This window comes from Myotis myotis, unplaced genomic scaffold (genome assembly GCF_014108235.1).
Source record: "Myotis myotis isolate mMyoMyo1 unplaced genomic scaffold, mMyoMyo1.p scaffold_m19_p_9, whole genome shotgun sequence".
Classification (NCBI taxonomy): Eukaryota; Metazoa; Chordata; class Mammalia; order Chiroptera; family Vespertilionidae; genus Myotis; species Myotis myotis.
In genome coordinates this window covers 78,403,749-78,414,695 of record NW_023416401.1, presented here as the reverse complement: position 1 = coordinate 78,414,695, position 10,947 = coordinate 78,403,749, and the positions used below count along the sequence as shown (strand labels likewise).

The window sequence follows — 10,947 nt, the reverse complement described above, 5'->3', positions numbered from 1 at the left end:
AATACCTCCATTATCTTGGACCACCCAGCTAAAATTTTATCTCCAATATGAATGCCTAGCCCCACAATGGCCCTGTTGTTCTGCACCCTTAGGCTGTGGCAAAGCTTGACCATAATCTCCCATTCATAAAGGACCCACAGGGCTCAGGTTATCCTTTATACTTTTGTGAGCACTTGCAAAATCCTTGGGAAACCAGTGTAGTTTACAGCAGGGTCTTATGCCAATCGTCTCTTAAGCTCCTCCTGGCCATTCATAGGGAATTTCCAAGAGCCCTGCACACCACACACAGAGTGGCCACCAGCGCCCGCTGTGCCCACGTGCCAGCACTGCCTGGGGGCTCACCCTGATGCTGGGGAGGCCCCCAATGCTTCCTCCAGGCTCCTGCCCTCCCCACTCCCTGCCTCTGCCTCTTGAAATGAGTTTGTGCTCTGCACACATAGCAGAAATACAGGAGAACACAAGGAAGAAAAGCCACCGGCCAAAGGAATCTCATTCAGTACTGACCCCCGTCCATCCTGCCTCGATATGCCCTCAAGGAGAATAAGAGGAGGTGCTTGTTTTTGTGGACAAAATCTTACCCTAGCTGTTTCTTCTTTCCAACAATAAAAGTGCCTCTTTGCTGCTTCCAAACTGTTGCTGAAAACCCTGTTAGAGGTGCTGAAAAAGAAGACCTTTTGTAGACTTGTCCATTGGCATCTTGATTCTCAGTGTGGTCCAGTGTCACCTGGCTTGTTGGAAATGCAGAATTTCAAGTCCCTCGCAGCTTTATGGAGTCATAATGTGTATTTAACAAGATCCCCAGCTAACTAACGCCTGAGAAGATCTTCTCAAAAAATCACTGTTGATAGCTCGGTGGGGGAGGGTTCTGTAATACTTTCAACAATAAAGATACATTTTTTAAAATCACCATTGAATACTCCAAAGAGAGGAAGTTAATCGGCCACGTTGACACAGACCACCGTGAAAGTGGAGAGAGGCTGTTTCCCCGGCCTCTTGGGCAGTTTCCAACATTCCAGGATTCCCTAGGAGTTGATTCCCCAGTGGCCCTGCGGGAATTGTTCTGGGAGGAAGTAAAGAACATGGACCAAGGTGGGATATAAAGCACATATTTAGCGTATTCTTGTGGTGGGGGCCGAGGACATAGGGAAAGTCACAGGTGACACCAGCCCTCCATGACATTACTAGAAACCACCTACCCAGGTCACTAGCTCACACAATTTCAGTGACAGCTATTTTTAACCAACCTTAATAAACCCCCAGCACTGTTTCTCTGTAAAACATTTCCCTTTTGTAGAGGCATAATTTTTTCCTTCTGTCTTTAGACCAGTTTTTCCATATAATGCACATGTATATCCAAATAGACATATTCAACTTGGACTGCCAGAAAAAAGAAAAGAAAAAAAAAAGCAGAGGAAAAGGTTGAAATCATTTGGCATTGTCTGTGCTGAGCTCACTGGTTCTAGGAAGAGTCAAGTCCATGCCAGCACCCTGGGGGCTTCTCCTTGCACCTGCTGCATTGGCTTCAGGTCTCTCTGCTGAGGAAGCTGTTGTCCCCCAGGGGACATTTGGCAATGTTGGGGGATGTTTTACACTGTCACAGCGGGAGATAGGGAGGTGCTAGTGGTATTTCATAGGTAGAGGCTGCTAAACACCCTACAATACAAAGGAGATCCCCATGACAAATAATCTGGTCCCAAATGTCAGAAGTGCTGAGGTGGAGAAGCCCTTCGCTAGGCAGCTGCTGGTCTCGCCACATTCTAGGGCCATCTCAATGTGTATCCTACAGCAAGTTCCCTCAGCCAGCCCTGCCCAGACAACCAGCTCGCTCTCTCCTTCAGAAAGGCACAAGGGATTTTTTGTTAAAATATATTTTTATTGATTTCAGAGAGGAAGGGAGGAGGAGAGAGAGAGAAACATCAATGATGAGAGAGAATCATTGATCGGCTGCCTCCTGCACGCCCCCTACTGGGGTTCAATCCCGCAACCTGGGCATGTGCTCTTATTAGAATTGAACCCAGGGCCCCCTAGACCAGTGGTCGGCAAACGCATTAGTCAACAGAGCCAAATATCAACAGTACAACGATTGAAATGTCTTTTGAGAGCCAAATTTTTTAAACTTAAACTATGTAGGTAGGTACATTGTTATTAACTTAACTAGGGTACTCCTCAACTGGCCTTTGCTAAAAACGTCCTCAATCTGATTGAGGTACGTTCGCTGAGTTCGACCCCTTCAAACTCTCCCATCCACACTTGTCTTGTATACTTGTTTCGTCTAGTCCAGTGGTCGGCAAACTGCGGCTCGCGAGCCACATGCGGCTCTTTGGCCCCTTGAGTGTGGCTCTTCCACAAAATACCGACTTCTGCACATGGGCCACGAAGTTTCAATCGCACTGTACGTGCGCGCCCACACGTGGTATTTTGTGGAAGAGCCACACTCAAGGGGCCAAAGAGCCGCATGTGGCTCGCGAGCCGCAGTTTGCCGACCACTGGTCTAGTCCATAGGCCAATACTCTACCCACTGAGCCAAACAACTGGCTAGGGCCACAAGGGATTTAATACTAATCATGTACCACATTTATTCAAGCTTACTCTATTCTAAGCATTGCTAGGTGCTTTCCATACTTTCCAGCAACTCCTCTGCTCTTTACCACAACCTTGGGGGCCAGTATTTTTATTATATTATTATTACTATCATCTCCCAACCAGCTGATGAGGAAACAGATCCAGAGAAGTAGACCTCGCGGAGGCCTCGCAGTGAGGAAGGGGTGGAGCCAGGACGTGCACCCTCCAGAGGTTCTCTCCAGAACCCACCTTCTTAACCATAGCACAGCTTCGAAAACTAAATACTTGCCAAGAAACTAAGGATGGTGGAACTTCCGTGGAGGGGTTGTTTGTTGCACACCAGCCAGGACCTTAGGAGCCCCAGCCCTGGGGATGAGGCCCCCCTTCCTCAGATTTGCTCTTTTACTCAAATGGACTCAACCCCAGGATCCAGGTTGACCATGGGAAGTACGAGGGACAAGAACCAGCATTCCCTGTGGAAACCCCAAATATCTCTGTTGGAAGGTGTGCCATGTCCCTAATGCTTACAAAGCAGCAGTGTACAAGAGGGTGAGGAAACAGTCAGGCCCTCATGGCTTGTGGTTGCTGATGGAAAGGATGCAGAAATGGCCCTCAGTTTGGCAACCTGGAGAGAAGGACATGTGAGTTGTGGTGATTCTGTTCCTCATGTTTGAGGAATGAAACGCAGTGCTGACTGATTTGTGGCAGACCTGGGGCGTTCCATTCTCTCTAGGAGAAAAGCTGATTCACACTCGAGGAAAGGGTTTAAGAGAAACAAAGTTTTCTTTTGGAATAGTGATGTACAGAAATCCAGCCCCCGTGAGTGTTTTACCAACCACATGGCTAATGGAGCCTACTTACTGCCCCGCCTTATATCCACAAACTCACCCTGACCCACACTGCAGCCAAGACAAGACTGGGTGTTTTACAGAAGGCAATCAAACGCAGTGTATAGTCAGTACGGCCATTTAACAGCTTTTACAGAGAGAAATTGAAGTTCAATTAGTTAAGCGATTGTACACAGTTTGGGTGGTTGTTTTTTGTTTACTTGGTTGGTTGTTGTTTTGTGTGTTTATTTGTATGGGCAGAATTTTCTTTAGATAAGGCATTCCTGAAAAGAACCAACACCAATGATAACATCAACCATGTATGAACCCATACCTGAGTGCCGGGTACTATCCTCATCATTTTATATGCATATCTCATTTAAACCTCACAACAATGGTGCCACTTAATGGATGAAGAAATGGAAGCTCAGATAGAAAATAAAGTCACACAGGTGGCCAGTGGCAGAGCTGGAACTCAGGCCTCATTTCGAATCACCAGGCTGTCCTGTGTCCCCTCTTGATCAATTAAGCTGTCATTACTAGTAAAGTGCTCGTTGACAACCTGGACAGCCACAATTCAAGGGCACCAAAGCGGCAGCTTCTTTCTTCTCACAGCCTGTCAGGTACTCAGCACATTGCATTGCCACAAGTTCAAGTTCTGGCCTGTGAAGAATGAAGCACTTCCCCACGAAAGCAGGGCCTTTTTACCTTCTCAGCTGCTCCTGGGGGAACCAAGGGACCCAAGAGTTGGTCAGTATGTTGGGGAGAGCCTCTAGAACAGCCGTGGGCAAACTACGGCCCGCGGGCCGGATCCGGCCCGTTTGAAATGAATAAAACTATTGGAAAAAAAGACCGTACCCTTTTATGTAATGATGTTTACTTTGAATTTATATTAGTGCACACAAACACTCCATCCATGCTTTTGTTCCGGCCCTCCGGTCCAGTTTAAGAACCCATTGTGGCCCTCCAGTCAAAAAGTTTGCCCACCCCTGCTCTAGAGCCAGGGTCTCCCAAGGGAAAAGGGAGACTTTTGTTTCCTTGGTGAACAGAAGACAAGGACTGACAGGGTTGTCTCGCCTTCAGGCAAAATGAGCTTGAAGCATAGGAAGAAGAAACTGAGAGAGGAGAGGGAAGAATCTGCCGTTGTTACTTTGGTGTATCTTCCCTGAGAGACTTTCTTTCTTTCTTGATCGGGTCTGTTCAGGCTGCTATAACAAAATACCCAGACCGAGTGGCTTGTAAACAACAGGAACTTATTTCTCACAGCTGCAGGTCTGAGTTCAGGGTGCCAGCAGGGTGAGGTGAGGGCCACGCTCCAGGTACCTGACTTCTCGTTGTTTCCTCCTGTGGTTGAAGGGGCCAGGGAGCTCTCACGGGTGTCTCTTATAAGGGCACCAATTCCACTCATGAGGGCGCTGGCCCAGTCACCTCCCAAAGGCCCCACCTGCTAACCGAGGCTCAGAGTTCAACATATTATCAACGTAAGAAATGTCCAAACCTGTAGAGAATTTTTATAAGAGTTTATTTGAGCCAAAAACAACAATTGCCAGGAAGCGAGATCTCAAATGCTCTGGAGAGTGCAGTTTCTTTTATGCATCTGAAATTACAGAGAGACTGTACGGAAGATGGCATGAAGGTGGGAGACAGCAAGGCGGGGATTTAGTTAAGAAGATTGTGCTCTCTGGAGGGCGGTTACACTTATTTCAAAGGTGTGTTAACCTAGGTGCACAAGAACAATGGACAGGGCTTGGTTAAGGCAAACACAAAGCTTTTCCTAAAGAAGTTACGCGCCTGGGGCATTACTACCCAATAAGACCTGCCCAGTTAGGAATTTATTATCAGATCACCCTATGAGGTTACTTTCTGTAGAACCACTTTTTTGCCCGCAATATGAGTTGCAGGGAGCACATTCAGACCAGAATAACCTCTATGTCTCTGTGTCAGTGGTTCTCAACTTGGGGGTGATTTTACAAACCAGGGTATATTTAGCAATGTCTGGGGACATGTGGGTCACCACTGGGATGGGGGTTGGGGGTGAGGACAGAGTGGTGAGGGGTCGTGTTGCTGACATAGTGGGTAGAGACCAGGGATGCTGCTAAACTTTTTCAATGCACAGGACAGTACCTGATAACAAAGAATTATGTGGCCCAAAATGTTGATAGTCCCGAGGTTGAGAAATTCTGCTCTAAATGATGAAGATGGGACTTCATAAGCACAGGTCAAGTACAAGATATTTTGGGCTTACCTTAACTGCAACTTATCATCAGCTTTGAGAAAGGCATCCTTCCCAGCCTCACTTCTCTCCCTGTCAACAAATGAAGCCGGATTCAGAGATTTACTAATTCTCTTTGTTTTCTACCCCCTAAATGTGGACATAAAAGTGACACCAAGCCCTGGATGGCTTGGCTCAGTGGATAGAGCATCTGCCTGTGGTCTGAGGGGTCCCAGGTTCGATTCCGGTCAAGGGCATGTGCCTTGGTTGTGGGCACATCCCCAGTGCAGGAGGCAGTTGATCGATGTTTCTCTCTCATCGATGTTTCTAACTCTCTATCCCTCTCCCTTCCTCTCTGTAAAAAAATCAATGAAATGTATTTAAAAAAAAAAAAAAAAAGTGACTCCGAGTGCTCACATGTTCACAGCCCCCAGGTGCCTTGATGATTATCTGTGAGGCCATAACTGGTTTACTTATGGAAATGGGGAATCAGAGAGAAAAATTAAGTCTGGCAAACTGGGGGGTGGAGGGGCAGGCAATGGAAACATTCCAGAAAGTTTATTCAGGGGAAACCTGACTCTGGGATAAAGTAAAATGTACAATTAAAGAAAGAAAGAAAGAAAGAAAGAAAGAAAGAAAGAAAGAAAGAAAGAAAGAAAAAAAGAAAACAAAGAAAGGAAGAAAGATGCGCTGGCCAATGTGGCTCAGTTGGTTGGGCATGGCCCCCTGCTGGTTGGATTCCCAGTCAGGGCACATGCCTGATTTGCAGCCTCGATCCCCGATAGGGAGTGTGCAGAAGGCAGTCCATCCATGTTTTACTCTCACATTGATGTTTTTCTCTCTCTGCCTCTCCCTTCCTCTTTCTCTGAAAACCTAAAAAAAATAAATAAAAAAATAAAAATGGAGAGAAGGGTAACTCCTCCTCCTTCCTCACCCCTCACAGCCGCCTCCTCCTTCCCCCTCTTTTCCAACCCACTGCCCGCCTGGGCCATTTAGGGTAGGGAGGGCACCCGGCCCAGCCAATAAGAGTGGGAGGGCAGCAGCTCCTGCTTTGGTCCAGAGCAGCATCAGCCCCTTCGGCTCCTGCTGAGAGGCGGAGCATGGGTTGCCTTGGAAATAGTGACTGAGGACCATCGCAAGAAGGAGAAGCAGAGCAAGAGGTCAACAAAAAAGACTGAGAAGCAGCTACAGGACAAGCAGGTCCACACACTGCCTGCTGCTGCTGCTGGGTGCTGGAGAGTCTGGTAAAAGCAGCATTGGGAGTAAATGAGGATCCTACACATTAATGGGTTTAATGGAGAGGGCGGCAAAGATGACCTGCAGGCTGCCAGGAGCAACAGCGAATGGTGAAAAGGCTACCAAAGTGCAGGACATCAAAAATGACCTGAAGGAGGCCATTGAAACCATCGTGGCCGCCATGAGCAACCTGGTGCTGTGGCAGGACAGCAAGAAGCTAGGGAAATCCCTGGGCAAGTGGAATGGGAACACTGAGACAGGAAAGTTAAATCAAGGCCAAACAGTTACAGTTTGGGCAGCTTGCAGCCAGCTTGTGAATTGCAAGATCTTATCTTCCCCAACCAAGGACACTTGAGAGCAAATGGTTTATACGGTCCTCCTAACCAGAGAATACATAGCTTAAATCACCCTGGCCTGGGAAAATAGAGAACAAAGACTCAATTAATGCCATTTGTGCCAGCTAAACCCAAAGACAGACAAAGTCTTGGAGACAAAATAACAAAAACCCCATTAAAGCCAAACAGACCTAAGATAAAAGTAAAACAGACCGAAGAATAATCCAAAACTCCTCTGTACACTCATTTTAATACGTCAGCATATTAAAAATGGACCTGGAAAGCTGATGAATACTCTAGTGAAACCCTCCCCTAAGATTCTCACCTGCAAAAATTAAAAAAAAAAAAAAAGATAAAAAGACCTCAGGACAAAGACTCAATGCAGGCTCACTCTAGAACATGGATGTGAACTTTTTATTTCTTCCTATATTCTAAGGGTCCGCATGAGACTTGCCCCCAGGGTAGCTTCTAAGCCAATAATCTCAGTACTGTTGTCCAGATGGCTTAAGCATGTTGGCTTTCAACAGGGCCTTGAAACATAATTCATATTAAGTAAGCATGACCTTTGTTTCTCATGAATTTTCCTATTTTCCTTGAAACACATTGCTTTCTGAATCTTTCATTTTCCCTCTTTAGGAGAGACATTTGGGCGTAACTATTATGATTGTTGTTATTCCTCACCCAAGGGTGTTTTTTTCCATTGATTTTTAGAGAGTGGAAGGGAAGGGGGGAGACAGAGAGAAAGAAACATTAATGTGAGAGAGACACATTGGTTGCCTCCTGCACGTGCCCCAACCAAGGCCAGGGATCAAGCCTGCAACTGAGGTACGTGGTGAGCTTGACCGGAATCGAACCCTCAACCCTTCAGTCCTCTGACTGGTGCTCTAACCACTGATGAGCAACTCGCTAGGGCATTAAACTTATTTTACTTCCCTCTTTTTTTTATGTGAAATAACAGAGCAAGTGAGTTGATAATTGACAACTAACATTTAGCCTAGACATGAGGAAGGGGGTGAGGAGGGGATGGTGACTGGGGAAAACTGGGGACAGTGTATTACATCTTGTAAAAGATAAACAAAGCTGGACACTACTTAAAGTGGTAAGGACAGATTTGAATTAGTAATAACTCAAATACTGTGATAGAGAAAAGAGCCCAGTGTGAACTGAATTCAACTTCAGTCTCTACATAGGTGATGGACATTTTAAAGGGAGAGAATGAGGGAAAGGGGAAGGGTGAGCAGGGCTCAGTGGAGTCAGGAAAGGGAAAAATGAAAAAGCTAGAAGCGGGGTATTGGTTCATGTGAAATCCATGTGGGTTTGCTAACTTATGAAACTTAGGTCCCTACCTTCCCACAGAGACTGAGAGACAAGGATCCTATCTGCAGGTGTGGGGAACAAACAGGGAATTCCTTGGGCAGCCTTGAATTTTCTCAGGCAGGTACTTTAATGGGTGCTGCTTCTGGGTGCTAGAGAGCCTCGTAAAAGCAGCATTGGGAGTAATCCTAACAATGTGCCTTGAGGTCGTAGAAAATATGTTAGTGTCTGTACAGGACTTTATAGGCCAAAGCTGAGACCTAGTTGAGAAGAGGTCTCAGAGGAGTCTGGCTAGGATTTGGTCAAGGAGAGAATCATTGTCAACCTCAAGGTTATGTCCACTGCTTAGCACAAGTAGATTACCATTTGGGATCCAACATTGCCAGGCCTTCCAATTACTGAAGAAATGCCATAAATGCAGATATTGACACCAAATTTTAAATTTTGGTAACTTATCCCAATACATGTATTTTTAATATGGTGCAGGACAAGCTAACAAAACCTGTCTGTGGGTGAACTCTGGCCCTCAGACTACCAGTTTGCAGGCTCTGCAGAAACTAATGGTTTGGGAGGAGGAAGCGGGGGACTAACCCTTGATCTTCATTCTTTCCTCATAAGAATGTCACTCTTTGGCAATAGCACTTTCCCAAATCTTTATTTTGTGTTGAGTTTGATTTACGAGGCATAAACAGAAATGCTTCCTGAAACATGAGAACTTTTACCTCCCAGGCAAGGTAAATAGGAACATTTTCCTATTTTATTGCTGAATTCTATGCTTTATGAATCCTTTTCCTTTAAGACCTTGCTTTTATCTCATTCCTTTGGGCAACCAAGCTACTTTGCTGAGAAAACTTGGCAGACGATATATTTAGAAAAGTGTGGAGCCAAGCAAATTCGCCGATCAGCTGCCCTGAAACCCATGACCCTGCAGGAGGGGGAGCCTGCGTCCTGCTATTTCTGCCTGCCCTCCTGAGCACTTGTTATCAAACATATAACTGAGCATTTCTAGTTTGTATACCCAGGAGAGGTTTATAAGCACACGTGGAGAAGGGCATAATAAATACCCCTTTGTAATCATTGGAATTATTGTATTGTTACCTTCAATAGCAGAGAATTAAAAAGAAAGGTTTTTGTGAGTAAGTAGCATAAGGAAGAGTTTAGCTCTTTCCTTCCCCATCCAGGTCAAGTGTTCATTTCTTCACACCTGCACCTTGCATCCACCTACGTGTAAGCAGAACACATAAGTTATCATTCAAAGTGCTTTACACTTTCAGCCTCAATTGGGTTATCCTCAAGTAACAGTGGTTTACTCTGAGGAAAAATGGGAGACAAGGCCACAGGACGCGTTGGGGAACTCACAGACAGTTGTGCAGAGCGAGGCCTCATAGGGATTGAATTCAGGATTCATGTCTGGAACCAAGAGGGGTTCCTGATCCCCAGAGCTCAGTTCCATCAACAGGGCACTCGACCCCTCAGCCCACAGTAAGTGTTCACCAATCCCTTGTCTTTATGGGATGTTATAAACTGAATTGTGCCCCCTCCACCGGTTCATATGTTGAAGTCCTAACCCAAATACTTCAAAAAGTGCCCTTATTTGGAGGTAAAGCTTTTAAAGGTAATTAAGTTAAAATGAAGTCATTAGGGTGGGCCTTATCCAATATAGCTGGTGTCCTAATTTATTAAAAGAAAGGTTAAGATACAGATATACACAGAGGGAAGATCTTGTGGAGACGCAGGGAGAAGACAGCCATCTGCAAGCTGAGGAGAGAGGCTTCAGAAGAAACCAACCCTGCTGACACCTTGATTTTTGACTTCCAGCCTCCAGAACTGTGAGTAATAAATTTCTGCTGTTTAAGCCCCCCAGTCTGTGGTACTATGATATGGCAGCCCAAGCAGACTCATATATGGGGCTCAGCTGCTTTACCCCCTGCTCTTACTGCTGCTGCGGCCACCCAAATATCCCTAGACCAAAACTGCTGCTTGCATATACTTGCTGTGTCCTCATGGCTTCTTGTGTTGGGCAAAGCACTGGAACCAATACTCCCTTCAGAATTCTGGATCAGGTTTCCCACCCTCTTCCAACTCTGTGGCCAAGCGATCACAGGATACGCTTCAAAGCTACCTAAGGCTGTTTGCCTCGGTGTGAGGCTGCAGGAAGAGGCCCCCCTTAAAAAGGAGTGTGTGCGCACATATGTATGTGTCTGTGAACGTGTGTGTGAAACATGCTTAGATTTGGCCCATTTATTCAAAAGCCAGTTTATTCTAGAAAATACAAACCAGCCTATTGTGATAATGAGGTGGGGGTGGAGGAAAGGGTTTGATAAAACTTTGTGAATACATAAGATGTTTTGTGTTTTGATTGTAGGCATGATTTCATGGGCATATTTAGCTGTCAAAAACTCATGAAATCCTATCCTTTACAACATGGATGCTGTTTATCACATCCAATTAAACCTAAAAT

At 45.8% G+C, this 10,947-nt stretch overlaps 1 pseudogene; it reads left to right on the top strand.

Moving 5' to 3' along the window:
* The first annotated feature begins 6,701 nt into the window (after window positions 1-6,701).
* LOC118662486 lies at window positions 6,702-6,951 on the top strand (annotated as a pseudogene).
* The last annotated feature ends 3,996 nt before the right edge of the window (window positions 6,952-10,947 follow it).